Here is a 16,850-nt window from a genome sequence, read left to right as displayed (position 1 = left end):
ATCATAAAAAGTTGGGTTTAGGAAACTGATAAATTTCAACTCATTTACTAATTTTAACTGGAAACATGTGGTTTGGTCTATCTTCATTTTTGTTACAACTGTACTCTGAAATGTTACCTGTTGTGTATTATTCAAAAACTTTGGAAAAGATTGACTCCAAAGTTATATCAACACAGTATATTTTGTGCTTTGGTCACCCCATAAGCATGCAGATTTTTACCTATCCATAATCAATAACATTCTTTATAAGTCTTTTCTAACAGGACTGTTGAATTCCTACTTCTAAATTAAGAATTTGCCTTTTTCTCTGACATTTGGTAGAAGTTAAACAAAATTTTAAAAAACATTACTCATAATTTTTCTTTTTGGTATTAATACATTAATATTCTTGAACTAGATTAAAACTACACATGCAATTAAGAATACAATATTATCTCAGAATTTATCATGCATTGTTTAATACATACATTACTGTAATAAACATTATAATCATATCTAACTACATATATTTGCATTGATTTTCTTTTTAGCTACATTAAAAGTCAGTACATAGGAAAAATACAAATTTCACACAAAGCAAGAGATCTCTTGCAAGGCAAATTTGCTCAGCATTGTGAGTTAGCATCATGTCTCCTGCCTTGATTTCCTTATATAGAAACTGAACTTTCGCTTTGAATTACACATTATAAAATGCCCTGTTTTTAAAAAAATTGCATCGTATTTATTAGATTTTTCATTTGTTCCTTTGCAACTGTGTTTTGCTCTGTCAACTGTTTGTTAGAAGATTTCCCTTGAGAGAAAATTGAGCTTCATACCCATGCTCATAGATCACAGTGTGAATACAACTTGCCGCACTCCACTTGGCAGGTAGGAATATCTGTGAATAACACTGAAATATAATTGGCTTCAGCTCCTGGTCTTGTCCCCTGAAATTGCTTCATTCTTATATTGCCTGACCTAAGTAGCAAGGACATATTTTAAATTCATATTTTAAATTGTTGTATTACAGCTTTTAAAAAATAAGACTCAAGTGTTACTGAGGTGACAGAAATTGCTTGTTTTTCAAATATTCTATACATTTTGGTGAGGTGTATATGTGAAAGTGGTTACTGGAATTATGAAACGTTGACAGTAATAAGTATATTTGGCCTATGAATAAATCCGCACCGTTTTGTGCTTGTATCTTGTTTATATCTAAATTGCCTAAGACTATTGCATTCATTATTAAAAAGCAAATTGTTCTTTCTTTTCTATTAATTGAAGCATCACTTATTGCTTATATTGTTAAATACTAAGCATGTGTTTGAATAAGGTCTTGGGCCAAATTTCATAGCCAGTGGTTTAAGAACACAGAAGATGCACTCCCATCCTGATTAGCTAGTTCCCCGTGAGAGTGAGGGTAGGGGGAATGTGAAAGTAGTCTTGGTAATTTTTCAGCTCATTAGGTGCATATTCATCTTAATGGGGCATCAAAGTTTAAAACTATAATGCATTCCCCTCATTTAATCCACCAGAGAATATGCATAGTAACCACATGAAAGCAGAAAGGATTTCAACACTTTGAAGCTGCAACAAGCAGGTATCATCTTTCCCTCTAGGCGGAATGGAAAGGGAAACTTGATTAGTCTGATTCTGCCTCAGTAACTCGTTTTGCTGCTCCCTGGCTGCAGTTGGGAATGGATGTATAGCAGTGCAAAGCACAGATTCAATTGCCTTTGGCTACATTACAAAGGTGGGGGTGGGAGGAAAGAAACATGGCCTAAGTCATGTTCTCTCCAATAATAGTATTTTTATTCATTTTCTTCACACGTATTCATTGGCACTCCTTCTTACATAAAACCCTCTGCTGAAGGTTGTAGTGTAAAGAGTACTAAACTTCTGAAAAGTTTTAAAAGAGGACATTTGCAATCTATCCAAACAAATTCTTATAAAGTCTTTAAACAAACATTAGACTCTCCAACTTGTTCAGAATTTAACTCAACTGGACATCTAGGGTATTTGTCCTTTAAAAATTATCTATTGAATACTTGTTTTTATGCCTAGATAAAAATAATCTCATAGATTGAATACCTTTGCTATTATGCTACTACTGCTAAGTCGCTTCAAGGCTTGTCTGACTCTGTGTGACCACATAGAGTCTGGCAGCCAACCGGGCTCCCCCTTCCCTGGGATTCTCCGGGCAAGAACACTGGAGTGGGTTGCCATTTCCCTCTCCAATGCATGAGAGTGAAAAGTGAAAGTGAAGTCGCTCAGTAACGTCCGACTCTTCGCTACCCCATGGGCTGCAGCCTACCAGGCTCCTTCATCCATGGGATTTTCCAGGCAAGAGTACTGGAGTGGGGTGCCATCGCCTTCTCCATTTGCTATTATAGAGAGTATAAACTTTATTATTCATCTACTCTAAATAAACATATGAATAATGTGTTACTATTCATAAAATGGTAATTAATATTAATTTGCAATCAATGTCTGATTTAAAGGAATGATTGGAGTTCTTACCTTAGGAGGCAACAAGGGAACATCCCTACTTTAATTTTGGGAAAAGAGAAAAATGGAGGAAAGGAGCACAACTTATTTTGGTGTGATACATTCCCTTTGTAAAATTTTTTAACATTTCCCCCATTATATTTCATTTAGTTACTTATTTTAAATTAATCCAAAGCCAGAAATAGAATAATTCAGTGATTTAAATATGTTTTTAACTTACACAAAGTATATATTTGAAGTAGTGATAAATTATTTGCATTTACATTATTTGGCATAAAGATGATACTTCAAAAAAATGTCAATTCAAGTAAAAACTGCATATTTTCCCATGAAGCTGAAAATTTATAAATTGTAAAATTGTCCCTGAGGGTTTCAAAGGTAGAACTCTTTTGGGAAAACTTCAAAACTCAAGCATATGATAACAAAGTAAAAGTGAAAGTTACTCAGCCGTGTTGGACTCTTTGCGACCCCATATACAGTCCATGGAATTCTCCAGGCCAGAATATTGGGTTGGGTAGCCTTTCTCATCTTCAGGGGATATTCCCAACCTAGGGATATGATAACAAAATAGTTCATTAATAAGAAGTGGCAAAATCTATGGAAAAAATTGGAAGTAAAAGATTGTGTCTCCATGTCATCTCTACTTATTACTAGACTGTCACTAAGTGACTTGAGGGTGAGATCAGGGTCAATTTTCCTCTGCTAGTCTCATCCCTGACACGTAGTAGATGTCAGTTAATAAGTACTGAAAAGCAAAAACAAGAAAAGTTCATTTGAAACTAACACTTTACTAAATGTTTACATACTTTTATATTCACATTAAATATTGATTGGTGACAATAAGTGATCAGATTCTTACAATAAGCTTCTAATGACTTGAATATTTTAGTTGGCTGAATTTAAGCTCAATTGTTGTGCATTTTCCTGGAATGACCTGATGCTAAGAAAGAAGTCTGAAGAGTGCATCCTGAAACCATTTTGTCTGGAGGGGACATTGGTTAAAATCAAAGTTCCTATGGATCATGTATACATTGTAATACTTCCTGTATGCATGTCATTTGATAAAGCTAATAATGTTTACATTATTTGCATACACTAAATAAAAATAAATCTTAAAATGGCAGTGTGTTACAGCCAACTTAGAATACTGGTCCACACAAATAGAGTTTGATGCCTTATTAGTTATCCTTCTTTCATCTACCCACTGAATAAAAGCCTCAAGTTACTTAGATTTCCATATGATAGTTTGATTAAATCAATTGAAACAGAGATATGAATTAATGATATCTTGATAATCTTATTAATTGTCCCCAAACTATAAAAGATCTTTAATTGATAAGAGTAAGAAATGATGATTCTCCCTGGCATATCACTGGGCATTTTTCTTAAATCATAAATGAAGGCACTTCTGTCTCCTTTCTTCCATATTTGCAAAGTCAACCTGACAACAAAGTAGATAGAAGATGCATAATTTTTCACACACTCTATAATCTTTCTCACTTTTTAAAGTGATTGTATATCCAAAGGAATTTAGTAAAAATAGAGTGCTCTTTGAAGAGAAAGAGGCTGGAATGCAGAGTGATAGATTAACTGCTAAGTTGTCAGAAGATGAGAGCTGTTTCAGCACATAAACAATATGGTCACATCTTTATGTTTAGTGTTTCTAACAAGTTAGAAAATAAAATAGTAGATAAACTGACAAAAGTTAGTCACACAATAACCCCATTCCTGTTTGAAAACATGTTTGTTTGTTTGTTTTTTTAAGAGCAAAGTCATTGCCAATGTCCAGTTTGTTTTTGGTAATTTTTAAAAAATTGTACTCTTTATACTGCTGCTGTAAATTAAAATCTCATTAATTCAGTAAGTCACTTGAATTCTTGCTAAGTAGTCTTGAAGAATGCTTTTCAAATTTATATAATACTGTTAGGTTATTGCTTTTATGATTTACTGGTGTTAAATCTAAAATTTTGAGATTATTCACTGCCTCAACCATTCATTCACTTAAACTCTGGTCCTGGATACCTAAGAGCCTCATCAATATCTCAAACCCTGCATATTTAAGACTTTTTATTTTCCCAAGGCCATTCCTTCAAAGCTCCACACTTGATATTTATCTACATAAATTTTAATCCTACCTCTGCCATTCAATTGCTATGAGGTTTGAATGAGTTATTCTGTTTTCTCATCTCTAAAAGAGAAAGAAAGATAACCAACATATAAGTCTGTTTGATAGTTAGAATCAATATATGTAAAAACCTAGAAAATGAAAGCCACCTTGAAAGACTCTATATAAATGTTATTAAACAGGGAAACACATATTCATCTTTGAATTTTACTTTTCCTTTATCCTAATAATCTAGCTAATAATCTAGCATAAGTAATTAAAAATCATATAATTTCTTATCACATCATGGTTTCATCTCCTGTCTTCTCTCTAATATAAGTTCTATTTATTTTATGTCTTAAATATTAGGCCAAAATATTACCACACTCTACCAGTGAATCCATGTTGCATAACATTGCCAGGCCAGTAGTAGCAATGACATCTTGTATCATGACATTATCACTTTAAAAGCTGAGAATAACTCCTTACTTTATGCAGAGCTAGTTATATACTTTTGTCTGGCTTTTAGATTCACTTTAATTGGATCCTATGATACCTACCAATCCTGGTCTCTTACTATTCCTAAGGTTTTATTGCAAATAACAGAAAGCCCTGCATAAACTGGCTTAAAATGTTTCATGTATAAGCTCACAAGGCTTATAAGTAGGGCTGGGCTCACAGTCAGTAGGTTTGTGGGCTTACAATGTGAAAAAAAGATTTAAGTTCTTTCTATCATTCACAACTGCCCTTGCTCTAAATCTAGTTGATCCCAGGAGGGTAGAATATCCTCATGCTCTATGTTCCTACCGTAAAAGTGAAAGTCACTCAGTCATGTCTGTCTCTTTGCCACCGCATGGATTATACAGTCCACGGAATTCTCCAGGCCAGAATACTGGAGTGGGTAGCTGTTTTTTGCAAGGGATCTTCCCAGGGATCAAACCCAGATCTCCCACATGGCAGGCAGATTCTTTACCAGCTCAGCTACCAGGGAAACCCTCAGAGTTCCTATCTTTACCCAAAGTGATCAAGAGACATGCCTTTCCTTTCACTGGCCAGGCAAGAGGATTGGGATTAATGTGACTTTTTATTATCAGATAGGGCTGTTGAGTCCACTCCGGTACTCTTGCCTGGAAAATCCCATGGACGGAGAAGCCTGGAAGGCTGCAGTCCGTGGGGTCGCTAAGAGTTGGATACGACTGAGCGACTTCACTTTCATTTTTCACTTTCATGCACTGGAGAAGGAAATGACAATCCACTCCAGTGTTCTTGCCTGGAGAATCCCAGGGACGGGGGAGCCTGGTGGGCTGCCGTCTATGGGGTCGCACAGAGTCGAACACGACTGAAGCGACTTAGCAGCAGCAGCAGCAGCAGCAGCAGCAACAGGGCTGAATGAATACTGGGGACTCAAACACAGAATATATTACAGGTGCTAAAATTAACTGAAACTTACTAAATTCATGTTGATTGATCAATTTTTAAAAGTCTGTTTGCACTGCAAATTTATAAATTGAAAAAACATCTGTAAGAGTCATTGAATTCCTGGGATTGGTAAAACATGACTTGGGTCTTTCACAGATTGTATGAGATAATAGAATATGATTTCCTTAGGTGGCACAGTGGTAAAGAATCCACCTGCCAATGCAGGAGATTCAGGAGACACGGATTCAATCCCTGGGTTCAGAATATCCCTTGGAGGAGGAAATGGCAACCCACTCCAGTATGACTGAGCATGCATGTTGTGAGTTATTACCATTAACTACTAGTTACCCTGACTTATCCTCAGATTCCTGTTATAAAAAATGTGAGTGAATACAGAAATATTTATCAAGATGGTTTTTCTATTAAATTAGAAATGAAGTCCTTAATTCAGTGTGTGGTACATGCAGTGAGTGAGTGAGTGAGTGAGTGTTAGTTGGTCAGTCATGTCCAACTCTTGCGACCCCATGGACTATAGCCTGCCAGTCTCCTCTGTCCATGGGATTTTCCAGGCAAGAATACTTGAATGGGGTGCCAGTCCAGTCTCTAGGGGATCTTCCAACCCAGGGATTGAACCCTGGTCTCCTGCGAGCAGATTCTTTACCATCTGAGCCACTAGAGGCCCTGTGGTACATGTACCCTCATGATAAGTCTGAAATAAACCATAGCAAATTAAGACAAATATAGAAATGTATTCTTAATTAAATGGAAATGTGAATGATAAAATTATTATTTAATTGATTCAAGATTATAAAATAAATCAGTGAATCAGTGGTTTCCTGGTTTAAAAAAAATTGAGAAACCTACTACTAGTGTAAAAGAATAATTTGTGGTAAATAACTTTGCAAGTGTTTGTTTAAAATTGCTGATTCTCAAAATAATGGAACTTTGTGTAATCTGAGGAATTTAAGTATTTATTTTGCAAATGATTAAGCAAGGAATTTTTCCCACAGGTAGTTCAAAAGAATACATCAAATCATCACTGTTTAGATTATTCGTATGTTCTGTCTTATGGGTCTAAATCCATGTGGTTCTAGTATGCTGACTTAGTCTGCTCTTAGTCATGGGTCTACAATTCAGACATACTCAACCTGAAGCTTTGAACAAAAAGAATGACCCCATCATTCATGGTTTCTTAGGAATCCACATCTAGGTTGCATTACTTGAAGCTGCAATTTTGTTCATCCTTACAGCATTTCTTCTGTCCTCCCTGCTTGAACTTATCTGCTTCAATTCCAATTCAAAAACTGCTTGGGAATCCTGCTGCCATCCATTCTTTACAAATCTCCAGCTCAGCAGTGTTTCATTAATCATCATCTCAGTGCTGGCACAGACATTGTGGATGCGAATCTTGTCCTCTACTTATACACATTTGTTAGAGCTCATAGGGAAATGCTGCTCACACAGATTGATTCAAACTCTGGGAATACTTTACCTTTAAAGGCACTGAAGAGGCCTGACATCACCACCACTTAATAGACCTTTACTTTTGTGCCCAGCTTGATATCTCTCTAGAATCACTCCTCGTAAAAGGTAAAGTGGCCTCCCATTTCCAACTCTGTGTGTACATACAGAAGTCTGATGCTGTATGTGATTTGTACAGACCAAGCCAGTCCAGAACATCTGTACCTGGATTTGCTGTCCATACAGAATTTTTCATGTAACTTGGAAAAGTAAATCTTAGGAATTTTATCTCCTTGGGCAAAGATACTAAGAGAACAGAAATCTATATTTACCTTGTCTTTTCATACTGCCTTTGGGAGATTAATCTTTTCATGCCATTGAATTCCCGCTTTTTTTTTTTTTAAATGAAAGAAAATACCCTGAAAAAAGCTTAAATTTGGAGATGTTACTATTGTTCACTCATCCTAAATTCTTCCTTTTTCAGATGAAAAAACAGTTGCCCAGACCTGCGTGTTCATCATTACACTTTAATATTATTATTACAGCCATGACTATTACGGAGTATATATCATTCCAGCAATCACAGTAAGGAAAAGTCTTTGTATCAAAATGTTCTAAAATAACATGATTGTGAAGACAGAGAAGAATATAGCTAATCTATCTTCCACACTTGGTGACAATAACAAAAGATATGTAAGAACCTTTCCTTTAAGGAGTTTTTGAAAGCAAGAATGATAAAATTGCCGGTGATTTTTAAGAACATGAAAAATGTAAAATAAAAATTAAAATAGTGTATAAAATACTAGGAAAGGTTATGCACATAGTCTTTCTTCCCCCACTCAGCCATATGAGAATGAGCCTTGGGTCTGGAACACAACCTTAACAAAAGAAGAGAGTCCACACAACCTGTGTCAGCCTTGTCACCTTGTATGGGACTCTAAACTTCTGTCTCTGTTTAGAATGAATGCATCACAGGGTACCTGGGCAACCCCACTGTTTTATCCTCTGCAGAGAGGGGATGGTGTCCTGTAACAGGGACACAGGAGGGGATTGCACACAGGTTAATTGCCCTGGGGGTACCGATGGACTCCCACTACTACAGCTGATCTAGCTCTATCTCTTCTCTGAATAAGTGAAGCATTGTTTCATCCAGTGCCTGACTCTATGTGGTTTCCTTGGTGACTCCATACCAGGATGCAATGAGCAGAAGAATTTAGAGTCCTCCCCAATACCTGGGATTGGTAACATCAGGTATCCCACCTGATGTAAAGTATGATTTTGATTAGATGAGCACCTTTGAAATTGAAAGAAAAAATATTTAAAACCAAAATTATATAGCTACTTCTGCTTTCCGGAGGTAGGGAAGTAGTGACCTAGCACAGTTTACATCACTGAGGAAGCACATCTTGTTATTTCTTGGTCTTTTTACACAGACTGATGTGGGAAAGAGAAAGGATGAAACTCAAAAGAGATGGTGTATCATTTACCAGACACATTGAGATTTTGGGGAATACAAATGAACGCAGACAGCGACAACCCTCTATGTAACAATTGTAGAGGAACTTTCTGGGAGTTGTCAGGGAGAACAAAGAGGAGAACAGGGAGGGCTGAGAAATAGTGTGGGAGGCCAAAGCCTGAGCCTAATTTTAAGTTGTTTGTGTTTCTGCTACATGAACATCTGCCAAGTCCCCTAACATCAGTAAGGTCTGGTCATATTCTAATGTACATGTGCGGTTAGTGGTGAAACCAAAGGAGAGTGAGTAACTGGAACATCTCAGTGGCACAGCGGAAAGAAATGAACAGCCTTCGAAGGTGAGATTTTGGGGAATCTGCAAATTTAGTCTAAGGTTAGTCCTGCAAAGAAAATGGAATGAAAAAAAATATAAAACCTAACTTTTTGAGGCTCATTCCTAGTTTTAACAGTTTTTTTCTCCATTTTCTTTTTCTTTTTTTCCTGTTTCACTCTATGCATTGAAAGTCTGTGACTTGGTCCTGTGCTTCTTTTCCTTTTCTAAATTATTTCTTAAACCCCGTTTTCTACTTATTCTTGTTATTGTTGTTACTGAAGTATTTAAAGCAAATATCTGACTATAGTTTCATCGATAAATACGTCTATATATATCTTTCAAAAGTAAGAACATTTTCTTTACAAAACCAGGATGCCATTACCACACTCACAAAATTGTCAATTATTAATGTCATTTAAAATTGAGTGCAATTAAAATTTCCTTCTTTCAAAAATTGACACTTGGAATCAGAATGTAAACAAATAATACTCATTGTATTTGACTGTAATGTCTTCTAAACCTCTTTTATTTTTTATTATTTCTTTGTTTCTTTTTTAAAATTTTTAATTGGAGGATAATTGCTTTACAATTTTTTGTTGGTTTCTGCCATACAACAAAGCAAATTAGCCATAAATAAGCATAAATATCCTCCTTCTAGAGCCTCCCTTCTACCCCTCTGAAAGAAAGTGAAAGTGAAGTTGCTCAGTCGTGTCCGACTCTTTGCGACCCCGTGGACTTAAGCCCACAAGGCTCCTCTGTCCATGGGATTCTCCAGGCAAGAATACTGGAGTGGGTTGCCACATCCTTCTCCAGGGGATCTTTCCAACCCAGGGTTCGAACCTAGGTCTCCCTCATTGCAGGCAGATGCTTTAACCTCTGAGCCACCAGGGAGGCTCATCACAAAGCATCGAGCTGAGCTGCCTATGCTATTCAGCAGCTTTCTACTAGCTGGCTATTTTACACATGGTGGTGTATACATGTCAGTGCTACTCTCTCAATTCATCCTCTCCTCTTTTTCCCTCACTGTGTCCATAAAATCATTTTCTATGTCTGCATCTGTATTCCTGCCCTGCAAATAGGATCATAAGTACCATTTTTCTAGTTTACATGAATGTGTTAATATATGATATTTGCTTTCTCTTTCTGACTTACTTCACTCTGAATAACAGGTTTTAGGTTCATCAAATTTGTTTATTTTCATGACTAATATTCCATTGTATATATTTAACACAATTTCTTTATCCATTCATCTGTCGATGGACATCTAATTTTCGTTCATGTCCTGGTGATTGTAAATAGTGCTGTGATGAACACTGGGGTACGTGTATCATTTTGAATTATGGTTTGCTCAGGATATATGCCCAGTAGTGGAAATGCTGGGTCATAAGGTAGTTTTATTCCTAGTTTTCTTTCTTTTTTTTTTTTTTTGAAGGAATTTTTAATGCTGTTCTTCAGAATGTTTGTATCAACTTAGATTCTCACCACCAGTGCAGGAGAATTCCTGTTTCTTAACATCCTCCCCAGCAATTATAGTTTGTAGATTTTTTTGATGATGACCATTCTGACCAATTCCTAAACCTCTTTTAATCTAGAATAATCATACCCATCCATTTTTCTATCATTTTTCTGCATGTCTTTGAATTGTTGATGAAATCTAGTTACTTGTCCCAAAGAACAGCCTATTTTCTGAATATATATGATTGCATATTCTTGGTGCCATTTAACCTGTTTTTTTAGTCCTGTGCTTACTATAATTGGATGTTAGCCTAAATTCTCATTCATTGAATTTGAGTTCAACTTCTTGGCAAGAATACTTTATAAATATATATATAATTCTATGGATAATTTATATCATCACATCAGGAGGCACCTAATATCTGGGTTAGTATTCAATGCATTCATGGGACAGAATCAAGAAAAGTTTATAAAAGGCACAAGTATATCTGTTTGACACTTTGCCTTCACCATTTTTCTTCCTCTTGGGAATACTAACATGATGTCTGAAGATTCAGCATCCATCTTGTGATCATGAGGACAAAAGCTACAGACAAAGCAAGAGGATAAAAAGTGCGTGGACACATTATAGTAAAGACATCTGCAATCCAGCGCCAGTCTAACCCTTGATTTATTGTGATATGAAAGAAATAGAATCCCCTTTAAGCTGTTATTATTCGAAACTTCTGCCATTTGCAGCTAAATGCAACATTGATTCACCCTCTCTTTACTTTCCTCCTTAGTAACTCTAGTTTTGAAAGTACCAGGGAAGCCATCCCTGTTGTATGAAGATAGCATCTATTCTTATCAGTCTGGACCATGCCATGCTGGTCTCTTCAGTAATTCAAACTTGTGCCCCATACCTTCATCTCTTAACTTTAAAAAAAAATGTGACTATTAACAATACTTACCTCACAGTTTTATTGTGAGAACCACACTAAGTAATTCAGGTAAAATAATGTAGCTAATCCAAAGCATCTGATATATATATAAGTAGTAAAAGACCAAGAGCTATTGCTCTCTTCCCATTATCCCTTAAGATCAATGAAACCAGCATCAGGGTAACATAGTAGCTGATATTTACTATCACCAGGAATCTCATAGTCATTTTCTTTGTCATTTATTACTTAATAATAATCTGCCACACACTCTTGTGAAGTTCCTGCTTACCTGAAATTTTACATAGGAATCATTTGTTTATGAAAAGAAAAACTACTGGAATGCAAATCTGGAGACTGAAATAATATCAACAGTAAATTACGCATTAGTATCAAGATAGAAGCAAAAAATGGGAAGGGGACAAGGAAACAGTCAGTTCAGTTCAGTTGCTCAGTCGTGTCTGACTCTTTGCAATCCCATGAATCACAGCACGTCAGGCATCCCTGTCCATCACCATCTCCCGGAGTTCACACAGACTCACGTCCATCGATTCAGTGATGCCATCCAGCCACCTCATCCTCTGTCATCCCCTTCTCCTCCTGCCCCCAATCCCTCCCAGCATCAGAGTCTTTTCCAATGAGTCAACTCTTCGCATGAGGTGGCCAAAGTACTGGAGTTTCAGCTTTAGCATCACTCCTTCCAAAGAAATCCCAGGGCTGATCTCCTTCGGAATGGACTGGTTGGATCTCCTTGCAGTCCAAGGGTCTCAGGAGTCTTCTCCAACACCACAGTTCAAAAGCATCAATTCTTTGGTGCTCAGCTTTCTTCACAGTCCAACTTTCACATCCATACATGACCACAGGAAAAACCATAGCCTTGACTAGACAGACCTTAGTCAGCAAAGTAATGTCTCTGCTTTTGAATATGCTATCTAGGTTGGTCATAACTTTTCTTCCAAGGAGTAAGCGTCTTTTAATTTCATGGCTGCAGTCACCGTCTGCAGTGATTTTGGAGCCCAAAAAAATAAAGTCTGACACTGTTTCCACTGTTTCCCCATCTATTTCCCATGAAGTGATGGGACTGGATGCCATGATCTTAGTTTTCTGAATGTTGATCTTTAAGCCAACTTTTTCACTCTCCACTTTCACTTTCATCAAGAGGCTTTTTAGTTCCTCTTCACTTTCTGCCATAAGGGTGGTGTCATCTGCATATCTGAGCTTATTGATATTTCTCCCGGCAATCTTGATTCCAGCTTGTGTTTCTTCCAGCCCAGCATTTCTCATGATGTACTCTGCATATAAGTTAAATAAGCAGGGTGACAATATACGCCTTGACATACTCCTTTTCCTATTTGGAACCAGTCTGTTGTTCCATGTCCAGTTCTAACTGTTGCTTCCTGACCTGCATACAGATTTCTCAAGAGGCAGGTCAAAGATAAATAAATATGTTAGTAAAGCCAAGTCCATATTTGTTCTCTATAAATTCATATATTAAAAGCAAGACCATACAAAATATGTGGAACAGCAGAGACAGAAGCAGAGTTGCTAGTTGAGAATTATGAATTTATTAACATGATGGAATAAATTTAAGATAAAATAATTTTCTGAGCAACATCTCAAGTCTACTAAAAGCTGGTAAATCAGTAAACTAAATTTAATTTACCCAAAAGAAGACCCTGACTTGGCCAGGAAAGAGCAAATACAGGCCAAATCCACACTGAAAATACAAACCATTTAGGGGACAATAAAGCATTTTGCTGGTTCGGGGAATCACAATGAAAGGGCTCTGAAAGTAAAGTATTCAGACCTCAAGTGTTTTTGAAACACTCTTGAATAACTCAAATGGCATGATCACTGGGCAAATTAGATGGTCCTATAAATCATAGAACATAAAAAAGTATAATAGAGTTCTGACTTTCCCCTATAATGGAGTAATGAGGTTGACAACTTCACCTGCTAAAAAATAACTGTCAAGTGGGACAAAATATCCCAAACCAACAATTTCATGAGCACTCTGGAATTTGACCAAATGTATCTGAAAAACTGAGAAGCGATTATTCCTGAAAAACACATTTATTCATGAACTCCAAGAAAGAACAGTGCAGGTATATGGCATTATTTTCCTAGGCTGCTTCCCTTTCTCCCTATCTGCAAGTGAGTTCTGTCATCAGGCCTTTCCATGAATGCATGGCCATGGCAAACTGTGAAAACTGGCACCTTTGTTGCTGCTACTGGAAGAGGATTCACTAGATTTGTGTTGTCAAGGTGGTGATTCAGTAGCAAGCAAGCAAGGAGCATCATCAGTCTAACAGGATATTTAACAGAGAGTTCCAGTAAGATGAAATAATCATAAACAGCAAAATTAATTTGCCGTCTACCCAAGGGGCTTCTCCGGTAGCTCAGACGGTGGTAAAGAATCTGCCTGCAATGTAGGAGATCTGGTTTGAGAAGATACCCTGGAGGAAGGCATGGCAACCCACTCCAGTAATCTTGTTTGGACAAAGGAGCCTGGTGGGTTACAGCCCAGGTGGTCACATAGAGTCCGACAGGAATGAGCAACTAAGCACAGCACAGCCCATACATAAGACATCTACCAAAGGTTATGCACATGTGCAGAAGTGAGCAGGGAGGACACACTGCACCCATACATATCTATAGTACTTTAGGGGAGACAGGGTGGCAAGTTAATACAAGTGAACAGGGAAGAGTCAAGGGAGACTTGAAAATGACCTGAAATTTGAACACACCCTCACCCACACACAAATTCATCAGCTGAGGGTTGAAGCTTTACTGGCTTGAAATTTTTGAGCACTAACTCTAGCCAAAGGTGGATGACCTCTAACCTATGCAAGCCCAGGAACTCTAGCTTAAAAATAAAACCAACCAAAAATTTGAGCAGAGATCAATGGCCATACCATAATGTTAGAAGGGAGACCAACATCACAGATTTAGTCTAGGCAAGTTTATAAACAAAGAAATAGCGACAACTCAGGTTAGACAGAGAAAAGAGCCAAATTTAGAGTTCTTAATATATTATCAAAAAGTATCTAGTATTCAACAGACAATCAAGAGACACTCAAAGAGCAAAAATTAAAGAAACAAAGTACAAAGAAATTAAAAAAAAATAGATAATATTTAAATTCAATTTTAAAATGTTAGGCAAAAATAACAGCATATAAAATTTAATAGATGTTTATTATTATTTTAGTTGTCTATATTGAAGCTAACCAAAGTGATCAATCTAAAAACACCATATGAAAAAAATTTAAAAATCACCATATTAATAATGAAGAAAAATATAATTATTTTAATATATCCAAAAAAAATTGACAAAATTTTACACTTATTCCTAATATAGACAGTTAGAAAACTTGAAACAGTGATTCCCCTAAACTGTTAAGCATATGAACAGAAACAAAAATGATAGTAACATAAACTAGATTAAACATTACTATATTTGCTGATAAAACTTTAGAAGCATCAACATTTCAGCTGGGAAAAAAAATAACATATTAATTGCAATTTTCACCTTGTTCTGGAAGTCCTAATCAGCACAGCAAAATAAGGGTTGGGAGGGGGAGGGAAGTATTAAAACTGGAAAAATAAAACTGTTGATGCGCTCAAGAGCTAATGTCATTTTACCTAGAATATATCAAAAAATATGTAAAACAAACTAAGTTAGTAAAAAAGTCTAATAGACTATGTAAGAATGCAAATTAATCATATTCTTACACAGGACTAAAACAAATGAAATATTGTATCAAAATTGCATTCACAAGGGCAATAAAAATGTAAGGTGTTTTTCAAGCAAACCTAGGGAAATGCAAAAGTCTTCATGGAGAAAATTATAAATCTTTACTGAAGATCATAGAAGAAACTTGAATATATTAAGACAGACACATGTCTGATTACACTTGCACTGAATTTATAAATTATTCTGGGAAACTTTTTCTTTCACGTAACAGTGAGCCTTTGAATCCACACACAAAATATCATTGACTATTTTATGGAATTTGACAATTTGGCTTTAAAGTTTATAAGAAAAAATAAGAGATATGAATCTACAAGACAATTTTAAAGAAGAAGAAAGTCGTTCAGGGAATGTGCACATTATTTACATTTTCTTAAGCTAAAGCTATGGAGAAGTCAATGGCAACCCACTCCAGTACTCTTGCTTGGAAAATCACATGGACGGAGGAGCCTGGTAGGCTGTATAGTCCATGGGGTCATGAAGAGTCGAACACTTACTGAGTGACTTCACTTTCACTTTTCACTTTCATGCATTGGAGAAGGAAATGGCAACCCACTCCAGTGTTCTTGCCTGGAGAATCCCAGGGATGGTGGAATAATGGAATGGTTCCTAACTGTGAAAGAAATATATAAAGGCTGTATATTGTTACCCTGCTTATTTAACTTATATGCAGAGTACATCATGGGAAATGTCAGGCTGGATGAAGCACAAGCTGGAATCAAGATTGCAGGGAGAAATACCAATAACCTCAGATATGCTGATGACACCACCCTTACAGCAAAAAGCAAAGAGGAACTAAAGGGCCTCTTGATGAAAAATGAAAGAGGGGTGTCAAAAGCTGGCTTAAAACTCAACGTTCAAAAAAACAAAGATCATGGTATCTGGTTCCATTACTTCATGGCAAATAGATGGGGAAACTATGGAAACAGTGACAGACTTTATTTTCTTGGGCTTCAAAATCACTGCAGATGGTGACTGCAGCCATGAAATTAAAAGACCCATGCTCCTTGGAAGAAAAGCTATGACCAACCTAGACAGCATATTAACAAGCAGATACATTACTTTACTGACAAATGTCCATGTAGTCAAACTATGTTCTTTCCAGTAGTCACATATGGATGTGAGAGTTGAACCATAAAGAAAGCTGAGCAGCAAATAATTGATGCTTTTGAACTGTGGTGTTGGAGATGATTCTTGAGAGTTCCCTGGACTGCAAGGAGATCAAAGCAGTCAATCCTAAAGGAAATCAATCCTTAATATTCATTGGAAGGACTGATGCTGAAGCTAAAGCTCAAATATTTTGGCCACCTGATGCAGGAACTGACTCATTGGGACAGACCCTCACCCTGGAAAATATTGAAGGCAGGAGGAGTAGGTGTTGACAGAGGATAAGATAGTTGGATGGTATCACTGACTTGATAGACATGAGTTTAAGTAAGCTCCAGGGGTTGGTGATGGACAGGGAAGCT

Source organism: Capricornis sumatraensis, chromosome 3 (assembly GCF_032405125.1).
Source record: "Capricornis sumatraensis isolate serow.1 chromosome 3, serow.2, whole genome shotgun sequence".
In the NCBI taxonomy this organism is placed as follows: domain Eukaryota; kingdom Metazoa; phylum Chordata; class Mammalia; order Artiodactyla; family Bovidae; genus Capricornis; species Capricornis sumatraensis.
Note: the sequence above shows the minus strand (reverse complement) of the source record.